This window comes from Ictidomys tridecemlineatus, chromosome 3 (genome assembly GCF_052094955.1).
Source record: "Ictidomys tridecemlineatus isolate mIctTri1 chromosome 3, mIctTri1.hap1, whole genome shotgun sequence".
Lineage (NCBI taxonomy): Eukaryota > Metazoa > Chordata > Mammalia > Rodentia > Sciuridae > Ictidomys > Ictidomys tridecemlineatus.
Window position 1 is genome coordinate 95903987 of NC_135479.1, and position 20802 is coordinate 95924788.

The 20802-nt window shown below is 36.0% G+C and overlaps 1 protein-coding gene and 1 pseudogene across 3 annotated transcripts in view; one reads left to right on the forward strand and one right to left on the reverse strand.

Annotated features, from left to right (window-relative positions):
- Positions 1-20802, reverse strand: part of Rsrc1 (arginine and serine rich coiled-coil 1) — a 368715-nt gene that overhangs the window by 331849 nt on the left and 16064 nt on the right. The window lies entirely within an intron of this gene.
- LOC101966813 (elongation factor 1-delta pseudogene) lies at positions 13988-14778 on the forward strand (annotated as a pseudogene).

Below are 20802 nucleotides of genomic sequence, written 5' to 3' on the forward strand. Positions count from 1 at the left end.
ATACTTAACAGTTCACCTTTTGCCCAATTTGGGTTCTATGGTATAAACCAGAAAATCCTAATTAAAGTAACATAACAGAGAAGTAGAGTTGGGTAAAAGGAGCATATATAACCTGTTTTATACCTTGCTTTTTAAATGAGTTTACTAATGACATAAGATTAATAATTAATATTCCATCTGTCTAGAAGGTCAAAGTAAAACTGCTTTGATTTCAGTCAAGGAAATATTGAGAGGCTGGGGAGATAGATAGCTCAGTTGGTAGAATGCTTGCCTTGCACGCACAAGGCCCTGGGTTCGATCCTCAGCACCACCAAAAAAAAATAAATAAAAGGAAATATTGATAAAGTAAAACCATTTTGATTTCAGTTAAAAAAAACTGATAAAAATAAATGGTGGGGCTGGGGATATGGCTCAAGCGGTAGAGCATTGCCTGGCATGCGTGCGGCCCAGGTTCGATCCTCAGCACCACATACAAACAAAGATGTTGTGTCTGTCGAAAAACTAAAAATAAATAATATTAAAAAATAAAATAAAATAAAAAAATAAATGGTGATCTGAATAAAAGTCTACTATATCCATGGTTAGACCCATGATCTCGGCTTCTTTATTTTGGATAAATTTTATAAATATGCACTACCTAAAGTACATAACCAAACAACAGAGATACATTTATTTAACTGTGTCCTTACAGGAATAGAACATATTTGTATCACCTGAATTGAGAGTCCCTGGTATTTATGTGTGAAACTCATTTCATACTCGATTCATTATCTCCAAGCAGACAGCTCACCTTCAAACTATCTGTCCAAGAACAATGTTGTCCTGCTTTTCTCCTCCAGATTTTCTCACTTCTTCTGCATGATCTCCACCTACTGAAACACTAGAGAAGAAAAGGGGGAAACAACTTTTCATAAGAAACAGGCAGACCCACCAAACCCACAGAGTTGCCACTGCTGCTTATAACTGTGGGTAAACTTCCCAGTCCCAGCTTCCTCACATACAAGAAATTCAGCCCTGTACCATCTCACGATGTTTTGGTAGCTGATGGACTGGAAGTTCAAACTGGTCCCACAAGAGTATAACAAAGCTGAAAACTTCTTATCACCTAGTGTCACTGTAGACATGACATTATAGCACAACACATTACACACATTTGTGATACTGTGATGTGAACCAATTGTGCTGCCAGCTGCACATAATTTTGTACATGAGGACACTGAAACTCAAGAGACTGACCCCAAGCTCTTTCCATGCTGCTTCTCATTCAAACACAATTAGTTGCTATTTCAAATGTTTATTCGTGATAGAAATTGTTCTTTTTACATTATTTTTGAAAGTATTCCTCCTAATTACTAAAGAGAGAGTTTACTGAAAAACAGTATGTAGTGCCACACGGGCAACAGATTGGCACACCTTGTTTTTATGTCACCATGTCGAGGGGCTGGCCTGGACCATGAGAACTATATAAGCACACGCTGATGTCCCACAATGAGACCACCTAATAACGTATTTCTGAGAACTTCTGTCACTAACCAATGCATGACCATGGTTTAAAATAACTTTCCAGCCCTAAAATTCCACCTCTATAGCCTTCGGGGTCTCACAGCCACCTCCAAAAACTTACAATAAGAACTGCCAGGTATGATGGCACATACCTATAATCCCAGTGACTCAAGAGGCTGGGGCAGGAGGATCACAAGTTCAAAGCCAGCCTCAGAAACTTAGCAAGATCATAAGCAACTTAGGGCAACCGTGTCTCTAAATAAAAAATAAAAGAGGCTGGTGTAGCTCAGTGGTAGAGCACCCCTGGGTTCAATCCCTGGTACCAAAACAGAAAAAAGAACTGCAAATCCAGTATGAATGCACCAAAAAATAAGAGACCATGTAGCTCAATGCAAACTAGAACTCCACAGGGAAGCTAGAGCTTTATTCTTTATTCTAAGGTAAGTCAACCAAGCAGGTAATGTCAATGTAAGTAACTGTTCAGACCTTTTAAGTGGGTTTAATTATCATTCTTTTAGAGCATAGAAACATTTAAAATAGCAGGTATTTCCGTTAGTTTTTTTTTAATTAACAGTGGGAAATAATTTATTAATTTTTTTCATTTAAATTACATATATCATAAAACTTAGTCCCATGCAATTTAGAAACAAATCAGAACTGGAACGAGTTCAATGTTCATTTTATACATGAGGACATGGAGACTCAGGAGGCTGATCCAGTGCTCTTTCCAAGCCCCTTCTAATTTAACCACCACTTCCTACAATTTCTCCATAATAGAAATGAGAATCAAGTAAGGAGTGATTACTACCAAGCTTACAATGCAGTCTATAATTTAAAATTAGCAAGACTGAGTGCATACCCAGTGTTTCCATAACGGTAACAAAATCAGCTTTCTCTTGCTTGCCAAGGCCCCAGTGAATAGCTTGTAACTAAGCAGGAGAGGAGAGTGCACCATGTCTGATGGACAGAGAAGGCCTTCCAAGGAATGCTGTTAAGTAAAGAACTAGGTATCAAATAAGAGATGAGCAAAAGCAGCCATGCCTTCAAGGGTCCTCAAACAGAAAAAGAACTGCAATACACTGAATAGTCGACTTGGATTGGAAAGATGTGACTGAGAGGCAGGACTTCAGGTCTCATCAGGAAAAAACTTCAGGTTTTTTCCAAGCCACTGAGTGAGGGAGATGCTATCAAATCTGTACCCACTTTGGCTGCCATGTGAAGGATACATTAGAGGAGAAACTCCAGAAAACTATTACGAAATGTATTGTATAATTTGGAAATTATCATTTATCTTCCTTAAATATTCAAACCACATTCTGGACCTCATAAAACAGTCTGTGGCCATAAATAACACAGTTAAGAACTTAATACTAAGTTCTATTACTACATTATTTATCTGGTTTTCAAATACTTAAGTGATAAATCCCAAAATAGTAACTTTTATCTAATTAAGTTAGCTTTCATGAATCCAGGAATACTACTCACATTTACCAGAGTTTTTATAAAGGGCTACCAAAAAAATCATCAATGAACTCATCACTACTGATTTAAATTGCTTCAATGAATATTTCACAATGCCTCATTTCAAATTGTTTTCCATTGCATACTTAAGAAAAAATTGTGCATTAAAGTATTAAGTACTCAGAAAAAGAAAAGGTTCTACGTAAAAATCAAATATTATCGTAATAAGTAACTGGCAACTCCATATTTGTTTGTCTCCCACAGATCATGTAACTAAAAGTTAACTGAATACATTTTCGTGCTCTTACCCTGCCAATGGTTGATGTGAAACTCTTCTTGTGAGAGAGTGGAGAAAGTCCTACCTAGTTACACATTGTAAAGAACAAAATTCAGACCAATCAAAAGATTACCACCAACAAAAACTCTCTAACATCAACCAACATCTCACATATAATCCAGTAAAAGAACAATCAATATATAACAGCAATGATCTCTAGGAAATGGTTCATTGATTGGGAATCTTTAATTTGCCATTCAAAATGCCTCTTCTAAAATATGTTGAAAACTATGCAATGTAGACTTTTCACTAAGTTACAAATATAAGTTCAGTCTCTGAATACTAAAACTTTAAAAACTTAAGATGTGGTAGTAGATGCTCTTTAAGATAATCTAAAAAACAGTGTTTCATTAAGTCAGTCATGGTGGCAGATGCATGTAATCCCAGCAATCTAGGAGGCTAAAGTGGAGTATCATAAATTCAAGGGCAGTCTAAGTAACTTAGCAAGAACCTGTCTCAAAATTTAAAAAAATAAATAAACAATGATTGAGAAGGTAACCTAGTAGTAAAGTGCCCCTAGGTTTAATTCCCAGCAATGAAAAGGAAGAAAGTTTGATTTTTACAGGGAGTTAGGATGTTTATAAACACATGGCTTAATAATTAGCTTAGAAAAATGAGGCTAAAACTAACTTAAACAATAAATAATCATTGAAGTCTTCAGTCAGAGGTTAAAATATTCTCCTCACATAAAGTTTTACATAATTTTATCACTACCATTCCAGTGAAGTATTATGCTCTAATAAGAACTATCCTAATCTTCACCCAGCAATATTTTCAGTCCGACATTATTATTCTCCTTTTCTTGAATAATATCCATACTCCAGGGCCATTTTCTTTCTCATATCCAATATCATGCATGCTTGTATCAAGGTTGCTTTCTTCATATCCTGTCACAGTATCAATCACTGCCTCCTGTCCACTCAATCCACTTTTGATTTATCAGCCGCCGTCTTTCTGGACTCCATAACTCGACCCAAACCATTTTAACAAGACATTGACAAATAGCACCCAGTATCACATCAACCTGTTCCACTTAGTAAACTAAGAAACAGTAACTGTGACATCTCTGCATAAGTATTCCATTCTATTCCCCAGACTGATGTATATTAATGAGGAGATGGTATTTGAAATGCTTCTTCCACATCAGCATCTAATATGATCAAATTAGGAAATGGGATGATTTATTAAATTTTGTAGAGCTGAAATATTTCTTTATATCGCTATATGTGTGGTTTCAGAAAGTGAGCTGTTGCTTTCAATTTTTCTACTGAAGATGTGCCTGCATTTCACAGACGAATTATTGTCTTTAAAAAGATTGCAAGAAGGCAAAATGTTATTAAGCAAATGCTCAGTAAAACAAACTAAATCAGTTTTAAAATTCCTAATTTAATGTAAATCTTGGTTGTTTCACTGAAATTCAGTTTGTGATCTTATTAAGTCATATTTGCATCGTACTGTCTTGCCGTAGGACAGTTTCAAATTTATAGCATTACCAAGCAGCTTCACTTCTTGACTTTTAAGATATGTCCTCGATAAAATAAATAATTGCCCTCTAAGCACATATTTTGTTTTTATTTTCAGATATAGACAAAGATCAATATGTTTATAAAAGAATAAAGTAGAAAGCAACTTTTGGGTTATTTCTCTAATTTCCATAGTCAGATGTTAAAAATATTTTTATTAATGTGTTCCCTGATTTAAATTTAATAAATGTTTCATGGGATGTTCAAAACGTTAAATGGTTTTTCACGTTATATTTGTACATGATATATTTAACATTCACAATAAAAAACAAAATAGATATGAGAAAAAATAAACAAGAAACTCGTATAATTTTCCTTAAATTCTCTTCCCTCCTCATGCTCTATTTTCCAAGTATCTGTATATTCCAAAAGTCAAATTCTATTTCTTTCAAATTAAAGGTTTTCCAAGCATAAAATCCACATGCAAGTCTATTTGGAAGCAGCTGACAGCACGCTGGGCCTACACACTCACGGTTTCCTAATGGAGACCCAACAATTCCTTCTTATTCACGGACAAATTAAGGGATTACATATAAATGAATTGTGAAGGAAATATTCTGACTTCACTTACTAATTAGAAAACAGCTATAAAACTCAACAGAGTCAAAAGGAAGAAAATATTAGAAAAACAAGAAAAAAACATCCAAAAGAAAAATAACTGTGATTCCCAGATGTTTACCACTTAGATCTTACATGAGTAAGAATCATCCATTTGGTTACTTTTATATGAAATGGAATAGTATTCTTACAATTTTCAGTATTGTTCAAGTTGAAGAAATAACATGAAGATCACAACATTCTTAAAATGTAATCCAGTCTTTCTCCTTAATATTCAAAAAAAAGGATAATAGATCATCAGAAATGCCGTCCTTTGTTCCTTAGATAATGGCATGGAGAAATGAGAATTAAACCTTTTCCTTTTTAAAATCTGTTAAACCATTAAAGTCTGATGAAACAGAAGCAAATTCACAAGTATATTGTCATATGTAGTATAAAGAAATAATAATTAAAATAATTTTTTATGAAAACAACATATGCTGGGCTTTGCAGTTTACAAAGTACTTTCTCTCTTTGTTGTTTTTACAATGTTTGGGGATTTTACCCAGGGTCTCACATGCTAAACAAGCACTCTACCACTGAGCTACATCACCAGCCTGACAAAGTACTTTTGATATGTTACTTTATTAAACAAATGTATTTTCCAAAATTAAGAACCACTCTCGGGCTGGGATGTAGCTCAGTGGCAAAGCGTCTGCCTTGCATTTGCAAAGCCCTGGGTTCGACCCCCAGTTCCAAAAAAAAAAAAAAAAGACAAAAAAAAAAAAAAGAACCACTCTCTACCAATAATTTTTCTTGTTCTATTTGTAATACCATGCTATTAATAAAATTTCCTAGTACTCTGTAATACACAGTAATTGATCTCTTCCCTAACTCTTCATACTTGTAGTGTACCAGATGCTTAACTTTAAGATCATCTGAGGCAATGATTATCTCATGTCACACTCAAAAGTCAAAAGTAAAATATGCCTCCATTAAAGAAAGATTCATGCAAAAGAGCCCAGAGAGTGAATAACAACAGAAAATATTTGTCTGGGAGTACCTAGTTGATGATGAAATCTGTCACTTTAAATTCCTCAATGCTCAATGCCACCTACACATGATAGGTCTTTTGAATATGGCATAATAGATTGCATTATTTTAACTCATTGTTAGGCAATAAAAAGAAAATCAAGCTGACATGGAACTTTCAATAAGCAGAAATGACTACTAAAGTCAAACAACAAATCAGAGACGAGTACGAATCAAAAAAAGATGAAAATGTATCAGAAAACAAACCATAATTGTCTCTATACATAAAGAACATTTGACAAAAACCAACATGAACTGGCACTAAAAAATTTCAGCAAGAAATGCAAGATTCTTCTTCAGTCTTATAAGAGGCAACCACAAAAACCTATAGCTAACATATGAAGAGATAGAGATGGATGCACTCTCCTAAGGCAGGGTAATGAAAGAGCACTCACTCCTGCCCTGTGTCCAACACTGCCATACAAGTCCTGGATGTTACAACAAACCAAGGAAACGCAGTATGTCACACAGTTCAAAAAAGAGAAGTACAAATACACCCCTACTTCTCAGGCCATACACTTGTTTTGGGGAACATCCTAAGGCATCAAACATCTGTTCATATAAACAATAATGCAAATACAAACAATAACACCCAATTTCAAGACTTAACATAAAGCCACAATGATAAAAGCTGTGGAGGACAGTGTAAAAACAGAGTAACAGAACCAAATAGAATCACATTCATATAGTCAACTGAATTTTGACAAAGGTACTTGATTATTCTCTTTTAAAAATGGTGCTATAGCTCTATATGAAAGTACATTAAACTGAACCCCTAATCTCATTAAAAAATCTAAAAGAACTAGTAAAAGTAGCAAGGTCACAGGATACAAACTAAATACACAAAATATAAAATATATACAAATATATAATATATACAAGATATACAATATAGAGAGTCAATTATATCTCTCTTTAAAACAAAAAAAGATCCCAGGGGCTAGGGTTGTGGCTCAATAGCAGAGCACTCACCTAGCACTTGTGAGACGCTGAGTTTGATCCTCAGCACCAGACAAAAATAAATTAATAAAATAAAGGTATTGTGTCCAACTACAACTAAAATGTTTTTTTTTAATCACAGTACCCTCTCAGAAGATGATGTACAATCAATCAGCAAATACATGAAAAAATGTTCAGCATCACTAGCAATTAGAGAAATGCAAATCAAAACCACTCTAAGACTTCATCTCACTCCAGTCAGAATGGCACTATTATGAAGACAAACAACAATAAGTGTTGGCAAGGATGTGGGGAAAAAGGCACACTCATACACTGCTGGTGTGACTGCAAATTGGTGAAGCCAATATGGAAAGCAGTATGGAGATTTCTTGAAAAACTGGGAATGGAACCACCATTTGACCCAGCTGTCTGTCTCCTCAGTCTATACCCAAAGGACTTAAAAACAGCATACTACAGGGGCACAGCCACATCAATGTTTGTAGCAGCACAATTCACAATAGCTAAACTTGGAACCAACCAAGATGCCCTTCAATAGATGAATGGATAAAAAAATGTGGCATATATACACAATGGAATATTACTCAGCAATAAAAGAGAATAAAATCATGACATTTGCAGGTAAATGGATGGAGTTAGATAAGATAATGCTAAGTGAAATTAGCCAATCCCCCAAAACTAATAGCCGAATGTTTTCTTTGATATAAGGAGACTGATTCATAGTGGGGTAGGGAGTGGGAGCACGGAGGAATAGAGAAACTCTAGATAGGGCAAAGGGGTTGGAGGAGTAGGGAGGGGCATGGGATAATTAATGATGGTGGAAAGTGATGATCATTACTATCCAATATACATGTATGAAGACACAAATTGGTGTGAATATACTGTGTATACAACAAGAGATATGAAAAATTGTGTTCTATATATGTAATAAGAATTGTAATGCATTCTGTCATATATAAATAAAAAAATCAGATAAGAAAATTAAAAATAAATAAATAAGATCACAGTACCTTCATTTAGTTTAGTTTTTTTTCCTTTTATTATGTAATGCTGGGGATCAAACTCAGTGCCTCACGCATGCTACACAAGCGCTCCACTACTGAGCCACATCTCTGGCCTTCAATTATATTTTTATGCATTGGCAACAAATAATTAGAAATAAAATTTTTAATAATTTCATATTTGATAGTGTCAAAAATGTGAGAAGAAATCTAACAAAAGATATATGTTTATGCACTAAATGTTTGTTTTTCCAAAACTCATAAGCTGAAACTGTAAACTTCAATGTGGTGGTATATGGAGGCAGAGCCTTTGGGAGATAATTAGGTCATGGAAATGATAACCTCATGATGCAATTAGTATGGCTGTAAGAAATGACAAGAGCGAGTTTGCTTCCTTTCTCACTACTTTCTACCATATGAGGAAAAGCAAAGCAAGAAGCCATCAGTGAACAGAGACAGCCCTCAGCAGAACCCAACCATACAGCTCCAAAACTGTGAGGAATTCATGCTTTTAAAGTTATTTTGTCTAAAAAATTTTATCACAGCACCCTTAACTAAAACAATGTGTAACCTCTGTACTGTAAACTGTATAACACAGTTGTGAGAAAATAATAAAAAGCCAAGTAAATGGAGAGAGATGCCATGTTCATAAACTGAACGACTCAATGTAGTAGGCTGTCAATTCTCCTGCTCTACTGATTCAAGGAACTCTCAGTCAAAATCCTGGCAGGTTTTTGTGAAGAAATTGTCAAAAGCTTATTTTTAAATTTACATGAAAATATAAATAATAATACCTAGTGTCAAGACTTATTATAAAACCGTAATAGTTGAAATTGTATAGGACTATTGTAAAAATAGAGCAATGGAATAAACTAAACAATTCAGAAATAGAATCACATAAAAATACTCAGTTGGTTTTTGAAAGAGATACCAAACTATATAGTAAAAAAATGAAACTCTTTTAAAATGATGTTAGACTTCTATATGAAAATAAATGAACCTAAATGCCTATCTCATACCATACACAAAAGAATTTGAGGTATAATTAAGCAAACACCAAAGTAACTGCTACAGATGAAATCTACTAAGAAATGTCAGTTAGTAGGCAAACGTTTGAGAAGCAGAATAACAGCAGCCTAAAAATCTTTCCCAAGATATCTAGCAAGTACAAAGGGGAAGATGGCAGAACCTGACCTTACTCAAATGACAATGATAAGAATCACCAGTACCACAGCTAGATCATGTACTCCTTGATATGATGCACTAAGGACACAATAGCTTTTTTTGCCAAAAACACATAGCTCATTCTTTTTTTTTTTTTAAACATTTATTTATTTTTTCTTAGTTCTCGGCGGACACAACATCTTTGTTGGTATGTGATGCTGCTGAGGATCGAACCCGGGCCGCACGCATGCCAGGCGAGCGTGCTACCTCTTGAGCCACATCCCCAGCCCACATAGCTCATTCTTAGTCATGAGAAAACCACACACTAACTCAAGTTGAGGGACATTCTATGAAATAAATGTCCAGTATTCTTCATAAATGTAATGGTCATGAAAGATGAGCAAAGAATGAGGAACACTCACAGATTTGGAAAGATTGAGGACGGATAACAACCTAAATGCAATGTAGGGCCCCGGACTGAACTGGGGAACTGAAAAAGAACATTATTAGAAACACTGATGAAATTCAAATAACTGGTACTGTGCCAATGCTAATGTCCACTTTTGATCACTGTAATATTGAAGTAGTGGAGGGCTATAAGGAAATTCTGCACTATTCTTTGCACTTTTCTGTTAGCCAAGATGGTGGAACAGGAAGTGCCAGTCCTCATATACCACACTCTCGCAGAGACACTAACAAAACAAAATACAAACCATACAAACTAAAATGCCTTTATAGAACTTCAGGAAGCAGTTAAGAAGTTGCAACAACCAGAGGCAGCATAAAGCTGAGTAGAGCTGCACTGAAACAGGTAAGAAGCCATACTCTACCTGCCTCTCTCCTAGGTTGTCAAACCTCAGCTTAGCTCATGACTTCCAAGAAGAGGCACAAGGAAAAGAGTGGAATGCATGTCTAATGCTCAAGATCTATAGAGGGCTGCCTAAGGGACAGGTAAGTGCTAATGAAACCTGCATAGCTTGGATGCCCAAGTGTCACTGAAAGCAAGAGAAAGCAGGGCCACAGCAACTACTGTTCTGACAACAGAGAGTCTAGGGAACTCAGTAACATGTGGAGAAGGCCACCAGCAAGAGTAAGAAAAGAGTGGGGCATATGCATCCAGCTTTCTGGCATTCTAGAAAACTATCAGAGAGAATGATATCTATGTCCTATTTAAAGGTATTAATAGGAGAATCACATACTAGATATGTGCAGGTCACTGGGAACAAAGGAAAGATTGGCATATTTGCTGCTGTAGGACCAGAGAAACTTCAGTGCCACAGACAGATATGAGAAATATTAAGAGAACAAAAGCTCCTGAAAAAAAAAAAAACTAGTTCTAAGCTGCAGATAGGTGTTCTAGATTCCTCGTTCATAAGATGAGGGGAAATGGTACTCTGGCTGCATAAAAAACAGAATGTAGGAAAAACATTTAAAAGTACTCTTATCTCTCAGAGAAAAGCTATACATGGAATAGTACCCGAAATTTAAAAAATTTTAGACCCCAACTATGACCAAAGACATTTGGAGTGACTTATAGCAAAACACTGAAGTGTATGTAGTAAGACAGAGAATCATTAAGAAAAGAGTAAGAAGAAAAGAATCAAGCCTTTAAAAAGAAACAAAGAAAGAGGGCTGGGATTGTGGTTCAGTGGTAGAGTACTTGCCTAGCACGTGCAAGGCCCTGGATTTGATCCTCAGCACTCACATAAAAATAAAAGATATTGTGTCCAACTACAACTAAAAAATAAATATTAAAAAAAGAAAGAGAGAAAGAAAAACAGAAACCAATAAACCCCTCTATATAGAAAATCATATATAAAAGCAAAGCCCAGAAAAGTCACAAGCTCTAAAGAAATTTCAGAGGCTGCTGGGATCTTGAACCATGCTGACACAAGCCAGTCCATAAAGACTAGAAGAGGTGGCTATTTTTCTCAAGTGCAGAAAAGTAAGTTTAAAATAATAAGAAAAGAAAAATATCACAAGATACACAATTTGGAAACTTGGTTCAAACAAGAAATCTCTAGAAATCAACCTACAGAAATTGAGATCTAAAACTACCTGACATGGAATTGAAAATAACCGAGACAGAAGCTCAACAATTCAAGAGAGAAGACAGATGCACAACTGAACAAAATCAAGAAAGGTTAAAAATGAATAAAACAAGACTATCAACAGAGAGACTGGAATAATAAGAAAAGTCCAAACAAAAATGCTGGAGATGAGAAATAGAGTAACTGAACTAAAAATTTCACTAGAGGGGCTCTGTAGCAAACCAAGAAAGAATCAGTAAGCACAAAAAGAGTCACAATTCCTGAGTCAAAGAAGCAAAATTTAAAAAGGATATAGTGGACACACTTAAGTAAATCAATATATGTTTTATGAGGGTTCCAGAAGAAGATGAGAGAGAGAAAGGGAAGAATAGTTCATCTGAGGAAATGACGACCAAAAATTCCCAAATATGTAAAAACAAATCAGACTCTGCTAGTTTGAATCTGAAATGTCCTCCAAGGACCCATGTGTTAAAGTCTTGTCTCCTGCTTGGCTCTATGGGAACAAGTAGAAACTTTAAGGGGAGGGGCCTAACTGGGCACCATGGTACAGATCTATAATCCTAGCACCTCAACTCAGGAGGCTGAAATAGAAGGATTACAAATTTAAAGCCATCCTGGGCAACTGAGGGAGACCCTGTCTCAAAATAAAAAATAGAAAGGGCTCAGGATGTATCTCAGTGGTAAAGCACCTCTAGATCAAGCCCCAGTAAGACAAAATATGAATAAGGAAAAAGAGCATTTGAACAAGACTACAGATCAATTGAAACTAACAGACATACACCAAACAATCTACCCAACCATGGCAAAATATAAATTCTACTCAAGCATACATAACACATTCTCCAGGATAGACTATGTTAGGTTACAAAACAAGTCTTAATAAATTTAAGACTGAAATCATACCAAGTCTCTTTCCCAACTGTGTTACTTTCTATTACTGCAACAAAATACTTAAGATAACCAAACTGTAAAGGCTCGTTTTGACTCACAGTTTGGGAGTTTTCTGTCCATGACTGACTGGCCTCATTGCTTTGGGCATGTATGGTGAAGCAATCAGTTCACCTCAGGTTTAGGACATGAAAAAGAAGAAAGGGCTAGGGTCCCACAATCCCCTCCAGGAGCATGTTCCCAGTGACCCAGAACCTCCCACTAGGCTATGTCTCTTCCAGATTTTACCACCTCCCAACAGTGCCACTCCACAGAACAACATTTAACACACAGATCTTTTGGGGACATTAAGATCCAAACTACATGGCCGGGCATGGTGGTGCATGCCTGTAATCACAACAGCTCAGGAGGCTGGAGTAGGAGGATCACAAGGTGGAGGCCAGCCTTAGTAGCTTAGCAAAGCCCTAAGCAACTGAGTGAGACCCTATCTCAAAATAGAAACATAAAAAAGACTGAGATGTACCTCAGTGGTAGAGCACCCATGGGTTCAAACCCCAGTACCAAAAAAAAAAAAATCTAAACTATAGCACCAACCCAATGAAATGAAGCCAGAAATTAAGAGCAGTAGGAAAGTAGCAAGAAGTTCATGAATAGATGAAAATTAAACAACATTCTCTTCAATCAAGAAAAAATCTTAAGGTAAATTATAAAACGTTGGGATACAAATGCAAATGAAAATACAACATACCCACCATACCAAATCTTATGGGAAAGAGCTGGGGTTCGGCTCAGTGGTAGCATTGAGAGGCCCTGGATTCAATCCCTAATAAGAAAAAGTGTGTAGGGGGCAGGGGGAGGGGGGGAAGGCAGGCAGAAAGGTGGGAAGGAAGGAAGAAATGAAGGAAGGAAGGAAGGAAACAAACTATGGAAAGCATGAAAAACATTATTAGCAGAGATGTTTGCATTAAAAAAAAAGGAGCAATCTCATCAACTACAGAATTTTACACCTCAAAGAACTAGAAAATAGAATAAACTCAACCAAAACCAAGATGAAACAAGAAAATAATAAAGATTATAGCCAAAATTTTAAAAATAGAGAACTGAAAAAAAAATTAAAACTAAGTTTCTTAAAAAGAGACAAAATTGGGCTGGATATGTAGCTCAGTTGGTAAAGTGCTTGCCTTGCATGCACAAAGCCCTGGGTTCAATGCTCAGCAACACACACACACACACACACACACACAAAAAAAAAAAAAGAGAGACAAAATTAACAAGGGCTCAGCTAAAGGAAATAATGCAGGAAGATTCTAATAATTAAAATAAGAAATGAAACAGGAGACAAGAATAATACCATAAAAACTAAAAGAACTAGAAGAGAACACTAAGAAAACCAACAAATGGGATAGCCTTTCCTTCTCAGTCCCACACTACAGGTCCCTCTTCTTGGTCCCGTCTGTGGCTGGCATCATAAAAATGGCTACAAATTCTCCAGTGCCTGAAAAGATCTGATTCAACAAGTTTAAATACAATGATTCAGAAAGAAAGTTCCATGAGCACATGAACAGGACTGTGTCTGGCACCTCCCACCAGAGCTCAGAGCTCAGGCCCCAGGGCATCAGGCAGGCCTGGAAGAAACCACAGTGAGATGGCTGTCTGGATCACCAACCTGGAGATGAAGAACCAGAACCTGCAAAGTGTGGTGAGGATCCGCAGAAGGCCATCTTCAGGCTACAGACCCAGCTGAACACCCTGGAGAAGAGCTCACCAATCCACCAAACCACAGACCCAGCACATGTCTCCCACGTGTCAAGTGGACCCGCCTAACCAAGACCGTTCCCACACCTGCAGAGGACAAGGAAGACAATGACACTGACCTATTTAGCAGCAGTGATGAGGAGGAGGACAAGGCAGCAGTCAGGCTGTGGGAGAAAAGGCTGCAGTGGTAATCAGAGAAGAGGACTAAGAAGCCTCTACTGGTGGCGGAGTCTTCTATCCTCTGAGACATCAAACCCTGGGATGATGAAAAGAACATGGCCCAGCCAGAGGCCTGTGTGCACTGTCCAACCATATGGGCTGGTCTGGGAGGCTCTCAATTGGTGCCTGTGGGCTATGGTATCTGCAAGCTGAGGGTCTGGTGTATGGTGGAGGATGACAAGGTGAGTACTAACCTGATGGAGGAGCAGATCATCAAGTTTGAGGAACATGTACAGAGTGTTGACACTGCAAACCTTCAACAAGATCTGAGTCAAGCACACATTGCATAGGCCCTGACGAGATTAAGGACTGATACCCATGGAAAAAAATGAAAGAAGATAAATGTATAAATTCTATTCAACAGAGTACAAGAAGTCCTAGCCAGAAACATTAGACTACAAAAAGAAATAAAAGGCATCCAAACTGAGAATTAAAATTATCTAGGATCATAGATGATATATCTATGGAAAAAACCCTAGACATTACTCACATATGTTGAGAGCCACAGCCAAAGGGGCCCCAGCAAACTTCCAGCTGCCGGCTGATGATTGGCTCACAGCGGCCCCAGCAACATCTAGCTGATTGGCTCCTCCACAGAGCTGCTCATTGGACTGTTTCCCTGCCCTTTCAGACCACAGAGCTGCTCATTGGGGGACTTCTTTGGCTCCGCCCACACGACCCAGCCAATCGGCCTCAAGAGCAGGAGGATTGTGGGAGGTAGGGAGGGTTGTGTGGGTGACAGGCTTGTGGAAGCCGGTGGTGGCAGTTGGGCTCTGAGGGTTTTTTTCCTGAGGAGCTGTTTTGCTTGGCGTTTGTAGTTCTAAAAATAAAGTTAGTTTCTTTTGACAAGTGGCTCCTGAATTGTGCCCAGCCAGACTGCAGCACACATACACAAGATTCTAATTCATAATGAATTCAGCAAAGCTTCAGGACACAAATCAACACCCTAATATCAGTTCCATTTCTTCAACAATAAACAATGAAATTAAGGAAAGAATCCCATTTACAATAGCATCAAAAAAATAAATTATGAATAAACTTAACCAAGATGGTAAAGACTTTAAACTAAAAACTATAAAACATTAGTGAAAAAATTAAAGACGACATACATAAATGGAAAACACTCCTTGGGCTGGGGATGTGGCTCAAGTGGTAGCGTGCTCGCCTGGCATGCGTGCGGCCTGGGTTCGATCCTCAGCACCACATACCAACAAAGATGTTGTGTCCGCCGAGAACTAAAAGATAAATATTAAAAATTCTCTCTCCCTCTCTCCTCTCTCACTCTCTCTTAAAAAAAAAAAAAAAAAAGAAAGAAAACACTCCTTGATCATAACCTGGATGAGTTAATATTGCAAAAAGGTCCATACTATCCAAGGAATCTACATATTCAAAGCAATCTCTATCAGAATCCCAATGGAATTTTTTATAGAAATAGGAAAAAAATCCTAAAATTTATATAAAATTTCAAAGAATTCCAAATAGCAAAAAAAAAATTTTAAAAAGATGAACAAAGATGGAGACCTTAGACTTCCTAATTTCAAAACATATTTCAAAATTATAGTAATTAGAACAGTATAAAATAAAGGCAGACATAAACCAATGGAATCTAAGATGCATAATAGATATTTACATAAAAGCTAAGATATAAATGCAAATTAAAACCATGAGATGCCACCTGTAATCCCAAAGCCTGAGGCTGAAGGATCTCAAGTTCAAAACCAGCCTCAGCTAAAGCAAGGTGCTAAGCAATTCAGTGAGACACTGTCTCTAAATAAAATACAAACTAGAGCTAGGGATGTGGCTCAGAGATCGAGTGCCACTGGGTTCAATCCCCGGTACCCAAACAAAACAAAACCTATCCATTTGACTGAAATTTAAGACTAACAACTGCACATGTTGGTGAATTTGCAGTTAACTGAAATTTTTCATATACTGTTAGTGGGAACATATAATGCTGTGTAAAACCATTTGAAAAACTATTTGGCTGTTTGTTATAAAACTAAACAAGTGTCTACTTTATACCTTCACATGTAGGTATTTACTTAAGAGAAAGAAATACATACACACACACACACACACACACACACACACACAAAAAAAAAAAAAAAAAAAAAAAAAAAACCAGAACCAAAAACAACTGTTTGTAGCAGAATAATTCATAGCAGACAAACTCAGCAACAGCAAAGCACCCTCCCATAGGAAAGTCATTGTGATATATTTGCCCACCTGTCAGCAATAAAAAGTACAATACATAAAGTCATTAAATAAACTAGAAGAAGCCATATGCAAAAGATCACTATGACTGAGTTTATACAAAATGCTCAAAAAGAGGGATAGTCATATCATATAATACTACTCAACAGTGAAAAGGAATAAATTATCAATATGGGTTGGGGTTGTGGCTCAGAGGTAGAGAGCTTACCTAGAAGGTGTGAGGCACTGGATTTAATCCTCAGCGCCACATTAAAAAAAAAATTAAGATACTGGGTCCACCTATAACTAAAAAATAAACATTAAAAAAATTATCAACGTACACAACATAGATAAATCTCAAAAATATAAAGCTGAAAAAGAAAAAGCCCTTTAAAAGTACATATTGTGTGACTCTATTCATATGAAAATTAATCGATCTGGGGAAAAAAATCCCAACTCTGGTTAGCTCTGAGGGGCTTATAAGCTGCAATTAATTGAGAAATGTTGAGGGAGCATTCTGGAATAATAATAAAGTTCTATATTTTATAAGTAAATGCATTTGTCAAAGCTCAGCAAATGCATGCTTAGAATGTGCACATTTCATTATATATAAATTTTACCTTAAAACAAAAAAACTTTGCTTTCATTTTCAAAAGAAAAAAATATATAAAGAAACTGAGTTCTGTAATAAGCATGTTGAAGTGTTTCATTGATTTCTTTAACTAAAAATGATCTAAAACTGATGATGAATTACTGAACAGAGAGAAGAACAGATAAAGATAAACAAAATGTTAACAGTAATAATACTGGTGTTGGATATATAAGAATTCACTATAAAAGTATATCAACTTTGCTATATGCTTGAAATTTCTCATAATACTATCTTAGGAAAATATCTATAGGCTATATTAGAAGCAGTGATTACAAAAATAATTCACAGCCCTACACACTTTTATCCACAGAAATTAAACACAAACCTAAGTAAATTTCCAGCTCAAAAAATTAGAAAAAAATTAAAAACAAAAATAAAGCACAAGACAGGAAATGGTGAGAACAGAAGAATTAATAAAGTGGATAAGACAGAAGAATTAGTTAACTAATCAATATCAATTTCTTTAAAAAAAATTAACAAATAAGACAATCTACCAGCTAACTTAAATTAGAACATATAAACTTATGAAATAATAAATGGCAAGAGGAAAACAGCAATTGAAACAGAAGAAAAATGAGTTTTAACTCATTAGCAAATCACTCTGCCAAATTCAAGGCAAATAAATTATAAAATCCATACGAAAAGAACCATGTACAGAAAAACTTACCAAAAGTAATTCTGTAAGAACTAAATCATTCTGAACAATTTCTGTTGAAGAAACAAAGTTATCAATTAATTGCTCACCAAAAAAAACAATGCCCAGATGGTTTTATAAGTCTACCAAAACAGCAAAGACCAAATAGTCCCAGTGGTCCACAAGTTGTTCGGGAACATTAAAAATGAAGGAAAGTTTACTAATTCCTTTTTTGAACCAAGAATAATGTTGATATCTAAATTCGATAAATGGAACACAAAAAAGAAAATCAGCAGACCAATATCACATACAAATACCAATGTAAAAGTACTAAATTTAAAATTAGTAAACAGAATCCTATAACTTATGTTATAGTTTTAATATAAAGTGTCCCCCAAAAGCTCATATCTGATATAATGTAAGAAAATTTAGAGGTGAAATGATTGGGTCATGAGAGCCTTAACCTAATCAGTACATTAATTCACCTGAATGGATTAAGTGGGTGGGAAGTGTATACAGGTAGAACATAGCTGTAGGAGAAAGGTCACTTGGGGGCATCCCTTTGGGGTTCGTATTTTATCTCTGGTGAATAGAGTGCTTTTTGCTTCCTGGTTGTCTGAGTTATTTTCCTCCTCCACACCCTTCCAACATGATGTGCTGCCTCACCTCAGGCCCAGAGTGATGGAGTCTATGAACTGAACCTCCAAAACCACAAGCCCTAAATAAATTTTTCCTCCTCTACATTGTCTTGTCAGATCCTTTGGTAACAGCAGCAAAAAAGCTGACTGAACACCATATTAAGAAAATAATACACCAAGATCAACTGAGATTTATTCCAGAAATACAACCTTATTTCCTTAACCCATTAGGTCCAAAGCTTTCAATTCTATTAATTTCAATGAAATTGATATAGGTGCATTAAAATAGATAAGAAACCATAACCTAGAGATTATATGATTATCATTAATAATAACATTAAAATTATTGATTATTATCACTCACCATTCACCTATTATTTTTCTCATAAGAACAGAACTCTAAAAATGTAAAGGTATATTTCAAAGCTAACATAAGTGGTATATTTGTTACTCAATTTAAGTTTTTAGATATTATATATATATATATATATATATATATATATATGACAATGGGACATAATGGATTTAATAGTTCTAAGAGAGAAAAAAATACATGATCATTTCCACAGATCATTTCCACAGAAAAGGCCTTCAACAAAATTCAATATCCATTTTTGGAGGGCAGGAGAAGAAGTGATGGACTCTATTTCAACACAACAGAAATACACACTTCTATCCTAGAGCCAGTACATCTCCTAGTGGGAACCCTGCAGACATTTTCAGAAAGATTAGGCACAAAAAAAGGACACATAACATTTCCAGGGCTATCCAACACTGCACTGGGATACAAGCCAAGACATTCAGGTAGGAGAAAACAAACAGAAGGATAAGAACTAGGAAGGAAGGAAAACCACTTCTACCTGCAGAGGGTACAGAAAAACCCTGGAGAACTAACAATAAAACTAACTGAAACAATGAAAGAACTGAGTAGCACAACAGGATAAAAAACTAACATGAGTCCTGTAGGTTTCATATACAAAAACAAGAACTAGTTAGAGATTATACATACAGAAAACTCCATGTGTAGTAGCACTAAGAAGATGAATTACTTTGGAATAAACTTAGCAAGAAATAAACAAAACTTTACATGAGGAAAACTTTAACTCCAGACTTTGCTCTGAAATACTACAGTTCAACACATAAAGATGTCAGTTCACCTTAATCTACAAATGTGATAAAATCCCAGCAGAAACACCAATGAGTTTTTGTAATAGATCTAGATAGGCTAATACCAAAGTTTATATGAAAAAATGAACAGTTGAAATGAAAAACATTGAAAAACAAAAGCTAAAAGAGAAGAGACAGCATATCCCTACCCAATATAGAAATGTACCAGCAAGTCTCCATAATTCTAAGTGTGGTTCTATGACTGATTGGACAAGACCAGTAGAACGCTGATAGACCCACATGAGATACATACACACACAGAAATGCATAATGTTATAAAAGGCTATTACAAATAATGGAACAAAGATGGACTTCCTAATAAAAAGGGACATGACAAAACCCAGTGAGAAAATGAGAAAAGCAGATCTATGTCTCACAGGGCACACAAAAATAAATCCAAATACATAAAGGATTTAAATGAAAAATGAAACGAAACAAATATACCAAAAAGAAAACAAAATCAGTGAATTCCTCTATGCCTGAATTTAAGGAAAACCATCTATATTGTATGCCCTAGATGCAAAGAAAGATACAATGAAAGAAAATATAATCCGACCACATAAAAGGATGCCATGCCTGATGGTACATTCCTGTAATCCCATCAACTCAGAAGGCTGAGGTAGGAGGATTGTAAATTTGAGGCCAGTATTAGAAACTTAGCAAGGCCCTGTACCAAAATAAATTTTAAAAACTGGGGATATAGCTCAGTGGTGTAGCACCCCTAGGTTCAATCCCCAGTGCCAAAAAAAAAAAGAGGATTTTACATGACCAAAAATACTTTTAAAAAGTCAAGCTAGGCATGGTGGCGCACACCTGTAATCCCAGAGGCTGGGGAAGCTAAGACAGGAGGATCATGAGTTCAAAGCCAGTCTCAGCAAAAAGCGAGGCACTAAGCAACTCACTGAGACTGTGTCTCTAAATAAAATTCAAAATAGGGCTGGGGAGGTGGCTCAGTGGTCAATTGCCCCTGAGTTCAATCCCCACTACCAAAAAAAAAAAAAAAAAAAAAAGTCAGAAGAATTGAAAAACC